Genomic DNA, 7,953 nt, shown 5'->3' with positions numbered 1-7,953 from the left:
TATCATAGGCCCATTAGACCTTCCCTTCCACACAGGGTATCTCATTCAAAAAGTATAAGGCAAAGAAAATAAGAAGAGTACCATATTTGAAGGTGTGCTTCTTATCTTACTTCAAATTGCTTAATAACTCATTCACGAGGACTGTGGATAGGTCATACCTTTTTTCATCTTTCAAAATCTAATATGAAGAGTAAATGCAAGTACCAGAGATAGAGTTGTGTCTGCTCGACTAATAAACCTTGTAATCAACCACTATCGATGCAAATTTCACATCATTCTTCAAAATTTTGTTTATGGTCCTTTCCCTGCTGTCAAATTTGGAACTTGTGCTCACTATCACTATGTCATTTGACACTTTCCTTAGGCTAGGCACTTCATAGGTTTCATTGAGGCATGTCATTCTTGGATCGCTTATTTAGTGATATTGTGGGGCCTGTCAGGACATATAAACTCATCATGAACTTGATTGAGAATGTATTGGATCCACTCTACTTCCTCGAACAACTAAAAAATGAATGAACTGTGAAAAAACCTTGTCTCGAAGAACTTTGTATTTGGGTTTGAGATTTCCCAAACCATCCACCAAGTGTTTGTTGTACAAGTCTAGAATATTTGCATTTCCAAGCTCCTTGAGATCACAGTGTATGTAAGCATTGATGTCTTCATTATGGAACACATCATAGGGTATCAATAAAAATGAACTTTCTAAATCATCCTCAACCAACTTGAAAGGCCGTTTCTTGAATACAGGTCTAGCCCTGTCCTTAATCTCAACCACCAAAGGGGTAGAAACACCAGAAGCTAAAGCCATTTCAATTTTAAGTTTTGCAAAAATGGAAATCTTGAACATATAAATACCTTGATTCATAATTAGATGTTAAAATTCACTTTAGAGACACTAAGATCACTATTTAAATCGCCAAATTGCTTCTCTCTTCTTCTCTGCGCTATTCACTTGATCGCATTGTGACAAATAGACATTTGGAATGCACTTTTATCCACCGAAAACCTAATTCTTGATTGAAATATATGGTATAACCAATTACCATGATTTTCATAGTCACTTACATGAGCATTGATTCTTCACTGAAACGTTCAGATAACATCTACACATATGATTCAATCCTTCCACAACCTTCCAGAATCAATTGCATATCACCAAAGAGGGGGTTCTTATAATCTCCATGAAGAGTTCCCCCTAAGGAATAAAGCCCTAGTTACTAGATGAAAATCCCACACCGAATTCGAGTGCAGATCCATTTTCTGCTTCAGATCCATTTTCTGCATTAGATTCATCTTTTCTAACCCACATCTTCCCATGCTTTTCTCTGATCTCTTCCACCATCCCTTTTCCCTTCTCATCTAATTTTCTCTTATCTACCATAACATTATTCTTGCTTCAACAATACTTTGCAATGTGACCGGTTTTATTGTATGCACGGGAAACAACATTATTTTGCATAGGTTTGAAGTTCATATTGTATATGGTGAAAATGGATAACAATAAACAACAATATTGAAAGACTAAAATGGATTCAACCACTAAACCCTAGCCTAACAATGAACAAAGATCCACCATAACATATGAAGATAACCTAAGACAATGCAAAATAACTCAAAATCACAAAGATTATACCATCACATGTCCAATAGGGTTTTGATCTCCATTCTTCCTATCTCCATTGATCTTGCTTGATATATTTGCTCTCAGATTTTTATATGCACAAGAGCTCAACAAAGAACGGAATGTGGTTGCAAGTGGAATTGTAGTGTAGCCAATTGATCAAGTAGTTAGGGTTTGACAATGAAGAAAGCATCTCCTTAAATAGAAGACACAATAAGAAATGGAGGGTTAAGATTGAGAGGTGTAAAAAGAGAGGTCGGCTAGGATTAGAGGGTAGGTAAAAGAAATACCAAAATAATGAAAGAGGTAGGTAGTGTATGAATTAAGAGATGAATGACATGTGTCATGTGTAGAAAAAGATAATGAATTAAATAAATAAATAAAGATTTATTTAAATAATAGAAGAAGTGGGACAATTAAATAAAAAATATTTATTTAATTTAGGAAAGGGATAATTTAAATAAATAAATGTATTTATTTAAATGAGAAATAAGGGTAGAAGAGGATAAATGAATTAATTAAATAAATAAAAATTTATTTAATTAATAGAAGAATTAGGCTTAGATAATTAAATAAATAAAATATTTATTTAATTAGACTAGACAATTTTAGGTGTCTACATTTTGCCCCTCTTTGAGACAATGCGGCTTGTCGCGTTGTTTCAAAGAAGATAAGATGAACTGATACAGAGTTGCCCCAGAATGGGAATGATATGCCCCCTCGAGAGATTGGATGAAAATGTCTGAAAAGATTGCAGACAATCTCTCGATAAGAAAGACGGGATAGAATGGACTGATCAGATAGAGTGACAAAGTCACGGGATGAAGAATACCGACTTGGGAAATGAGGGCGAGGGCTAGGGTAGGCTATAAGATAGGCCACGGGCAAAAGACATCCTCATTGTCATCCACACCCTTAGAAGATCACAGTGCAGAGCGAGAAAAGAACAGCAACAGTCAGCAGCGATGGCATTCATTCATAGATTCGACCGTGTTCGCCGATTCCAGCGACCAGCCGATGCAGGAGAGCCGGTAAGTACCCGAAAACCTCCTCGTTCTTTCACGCATTTCGAGTTTTGTCATAAATGCATGTTTAGGAGCAATAAATGCGCTAGGAATAGGATAGTTTAAATATGCAAAAACGCGCAACCGCGTCTGTGTCAGTTCCAGGCGCGTCTGTGTCCAACAGGCGCGTCTGTGTCAGGTCCAGGCGCGTCTGTGCCTGGAACCGCGTTTGTGTTGAATGCGGACGCGTTTGTGAAATGTAGCAGCGTCTGTGCTTTTTAGGAGCGTTTATGTCATGTAGGGACGTCTGTGTTCCCTGGTCGCGTTTGTGTCTGGCATAGGCACGTTTGTGTTCAGAAAACGCGTCTGTGTAGCAGAAGCGCATTTGTACAGTCTATAAGCGCGTTTATGAGTTAAAAGCGTGTGTGTGTGTTAAAAGTGCGTTTGTGTGTTTAAATGCATGGTTTTAGTCTTTTAGGTCAAATCGGCAGTTCTGCGATGAACATACGCTGTCGATTGGATAAGCTGCTGAGAGGATACACTCAAGCAGGTCTTCTAGGAAGAGTAGAATAGATCCAGGCACTTTGTGATGAACAGGGAGCACCAAGATAGGCAGCACTTTGTGATGAACAGGGAGTGCGAATGTGAGTGACACTTTGTGATGAACAGGGAATGTCACACACGTAGTACTTTGTGATGAACAGGGAGCACTACTAGGATAGATAGCAACACTTTGTGATGAACAGTGAGTGTCACTAGGATAGATAACCAGATGCATTTAGGTAGCAAGTAGCATTTTGTGATAAACAGTGAATGCCACGATAACTGACAAGATTGATTGTGTGACTGCAGGAGTATTTGCCGATGTTAGAGTCACGGGAGAGATTCCCGTCGACTCAGAGACTGCGACCAGAGTTGTCGATTCAGGACATGATTTCCATTGAGGAGATGGGTCTCACACATATGCTCTATGTGCCTGAGTTTCGAGCAAACATGGGGTTGCTGACTGCGTTGGCCGAGAGATGGCACTCGGAGATGTGCACGTTTCACCTGCCGATGGGTGAGATGACAGTGACATTAGAGGATGTCTACAGGATACTGCATATCCCCATTGATGGAGAGTTGATTCCCTATGACTGTGACCGTGACAGGGAGGCATTGAGACGGGTGTTTCAGGATCCCGGTTTGGAGATGCGAGCAGGTCATGTAGCCTGGGATACCATGACTGCCACAGGTTTAGCATTGCCGACAGTTATTGGGGGAGTCATCAGTGGGTACTTGTGTCCAGACAGGGCCACACGAGGATTGGCAGTGGGCTGGGGAGGGGCATTGGAGACGCTGATGGCAGAGCACACTAGGTATGCATGGGGGCCATGTGTCCTGGGACATTTATATTATGAGCTGCATTAGTTTGTGTACCACGGATCAGTGGGTTTGGGCTGCGGCGTGACTCTCTTGCAGGTGTGGGCTTATGAGCACCTTCCCATCACATGGCCCATTCATTTCAGAGGCAGAGGACAGGGACGGAGCTTTGTGCACCTGTATGACATGATTACATCCCAGCCTCAGATTGGGAGATTGGAGCATTGGAGGCGCGTCATAGATGACATAGACATGGTCATCTGGAGGCCGTACCTGGGGTGCGAGGAGTGGGAGGACGACGCATTGGAGCTACCCTATGCCTTCAGGAGCAGGTATCTGATTGGGCAGACGCCTTATATTCTGGAGAGGCAGCTTGTTGACAGGGTGTGCAGGCAGTTTGGGCGGATCCAGCGGATGCCACGGGGCTCGGGCATGTATGCTCGTACGGTTAGAGATCAGGTGCAGTTTGGGCCACTATTATCATATGATCAGGCGGTGACATAGCTAGCGGAGATGATGCCGATGCCATGGGACATGTGGCCAGAGGTAGATGATGCAGGGATGGACGCAGAGTACTCTGCGTATTGGGCAGAGCATCCGTTTCCCAGATTGACAGATCCGGCAGAGCCACTGGAGGGAGAGGGTGGAGGAGATGATGATGATGGTGGAGGGGATGGAGGTAGGGGCCGGCGGAGGCGAAGGGGAGTGGTGGGAGAGAGGCGGGTGGCACCTCGGAGGGAGGGAGGATAGGAGAGAGCAGCTCCGGTGGTGAGAGGACGGGGTGGACTGCCCCTACAGGTGCCAGCAGCACAGGGTCCTAGACAGGGACCGAGACAGGTACAGGCAGAGGGACAGAGACAGGTATAGCCACAGGTACCTATACAGGCACAGGGATAGGTGCAGGCAGAGGCACAGGGACAGGCACCTGCAGGGGATGAGCCACAGGCAGAGGCTGAGAGCGGAGATTCTAAGGAGGACGAGGTGTTGAGGCTGCGGGAGATCTGCCAGGGCCAGGCAGATGAGATTGAGGATTTGGTGTGGGAGAGAGACCACCTTAGGATCAGGGTCAGAGACACAGAGCGGGAGAGGGATCAGGCCATCCAGAGATACACAGAGGCCGAGACAGCTCTGAGGGCAGGGAGGCAGGCAGCAGAGGATGCAAGGGCAGGCTACGCATATATTTTGCAAGCCAGAGAGGAGATCGCCTACTGGAGGGATCTATACTATGCAGCCGTGCCAGCAGATCAGCGGGCTAGGAGCTTCCATAGATCATCGCGCACAGCGACGGCTACGGGAGGGAGTCGCAGGAGACAGGCATCCAGCGGTGGGGTCATGGGGCCTCCACCACCACTAGAGAGACAGGGGGATCCTGGGGCGGGGCCATCTATAGCTCAGACTCCGTCGAGGCGAGGCGGCTCCGAGGGAGGGAGTTCCTCATAGCTATAGTGGGCTCCCATTGTATCAGTATATGTATCATTGTTGTATTGTAGACACCTGCGGGTGATTCTTTTGTAGCCATATGGTTCTTTTGACATCATTGTATCATGACACTTTTGATTATATATGAGATGAGTCACCATTTTTGCGGCAGCTATATGCATGTGTACCTTATGTGATGAGATGTTCTTATGTGATACATGTTTTATGATATGGATGCTTATATGATGCAATGCAATATATCTTTGTTCTTTTATGTTTTATATGAGATGCATGATGCAAATATGAATGTATGTAATGCAAATGAATATGATAATGCAAATGATTATTTACATAATGAAAATGTGAGATGTGCTAACATGTGTTGTATGCAGGATGTGATGCAATTGTAATATCTATATGTATGTATGAAATGCTTATATGTGGTGATGCAGGTGTAACTATATGAAATGCAAATGTTTTTGGTGTGTCATTATACTCAGTCATGTGATAGTGGGCTACGCGGACTCGAGAAGGACAATGGAAGTTAATCAAGAAAGGGGGATGGAAGATAGAAGATATGAACGTGAAAGAGCTTCTTGTGCGTTATCATCATTGAGCTTATTATGGCAAAATAGGTTATGACAATCGAGGCATTTGTTCGACCCAGAAAGTCATTGTACCTGTTTGCATGGAGATAAGACAGTCACAAACAAGGAATGCCCCAGTTCATACTAGACTCACAGTGTCCTCACATCCTTGGACAAGTCATAGCATTACTAAGAGACAATCCATAGACAACAAATGCAAATAGGTGACGATACCCCATCCTCGCCTTTCTAGTCAAAGACATCCTGGAAAAGCTAAAAGACATGTCACCAAAAAGATAAAATCAAAAGAAAACCAAGACTCAACACCAACATCCACTGTAGTCCTCAAGTTTAGTGTCTCATGTCACTTGTTTAAGTCTTATTCGATTGTGGTCACAATGTTCACTTTCACAAAAAGGATAGATAGCACTGAACCATATGTTGTCTGAGTCTGTTGAAAGATTTGATTTTGTTGAAGCTCATTGTTGCTGCTATGTCTCATTTGAAACTGACTGAATCCATGAAACTGATACTTTATTGTGGAGAAGATGAAACTTTATTGCGGATCTGCGATGCAAATGTTTCTTTATTGCGGATTGTGCGTAGATAGACTGAAGGAAGCTGGAAGAAACTGTACTCCTCGAAACATGTGATGTTCTCAGTTCCACACCCATTATTAGACGTAGGATTTGCCTTAGTCACAGATAGGAGCTGATTTATTATGGATGGCTAACCAATCTTAGGTAGATCAATAACAAGCCATGATGGGAATAGGTAAGTTTATTGTGAGCGAATAAGTTGTGAGTGTGTGCAAAGTGAAAGGATGAAAGAGAATCCTGAAGGAGAGAGGAGCAATGTCTCTACGCATGGCACTGGTGACCCAATTTTCACCATGGTACTTGCCCAGGGCGCCACCGAAGTGGTTTTCACCGTTGGACGAAATTATTTCTCTTTACTTTTTTCGATTTTTCAATTTTTTTTTTTTTTTTTTTTGCGTTTTATAATTTTTTTTGTATTTTTGCAATTTTTTGATTTTTTTTGTGTTTTTGAATTAGGATGTTCCGAAGAGCTTATGTGTAGAACCTGCGAAGGTGCATGCTGTTGATAGGATCCTCCAATGGTTCACCTTCTGTAGTTGAGAGCTGATATGCCCCAGATCCATATACTACTGTGATGATGTAAGGACCAAGCCAGTTTGGTTCGAACTTGCCCTTCTTATCTCTGTCTTGCTGATTCTTGGGGTTCTCTCTGAGGACTAAGTCACCTACCTCAAATGCGCAAGGCTTGACTTTGTGATTGTAACTACGACTCATTCGTTGTTGGTAAGCCTTGAGATGATTAAAAGCAGTGTGTCGTCGTTCCTCCAGCAGTTCTAGTTCTTGTAAGCGAGAGACCTTGTAGTCTTCATCGTTGATTATGTTTCTCAAGGAGACCCGTAAAGAAGGTAGCTCGACCTCAATAGGCAAGATGGCTTCAGCACCGTAGACAAGTGAGTAGGGTGTAGCTCCTGTAGGTGTGCGGACACTAGTACGATAGGCCCAAAGTGCAGGATTGAGTTGGATATGCCAGTTACGGCTAGCGTCGTCGACTGTCTTTTTAAGGATTTTGAGAATTGTTTTATTAGACGCCTCATCTTGGCCATTACCTTGGGGGTAATATGGTGTGGAGAAACGGTGAGAGATATGGAAGTGCTCACAGAGTTCACGAACATCCTGATTTTTGAAGGGACGCCTGTTATCAGTAATAATGGAAGTAGGAATCCCGTATCGGCAAATGATGTAGTTCAAGATGAAAGTAGTGATTTGTTTCCCAGTAACTTGTGTGAGAGGCACAGCTTCAATCCACTTTGTGAAATACTCTGTGGCTGTGATAATAAATTTATGTCCATTGGAAGAAGGAGGGTGAATCTTGCCTATGAGATCGAGTCCCCACTGACAAAAGGGCCAAGGAGATGCAA

The sequence above is a fragment of the Cryptomeria japonica genome, chromosome 2, assembly GCF_030272615.1.
Source record: "Cryptomeria japonica chromosome 2, Sugi_1.0, whole genome shotgun sequence".
NCBI lineage: Eukaryota > Viridiplantae > Streptophyta > Pinopsida > Cupressales > Cupressaceae > Cryptomeria > Cryptomeria japonica.
Note: the sequence above shows the minus strand (reverse complement) of the source record.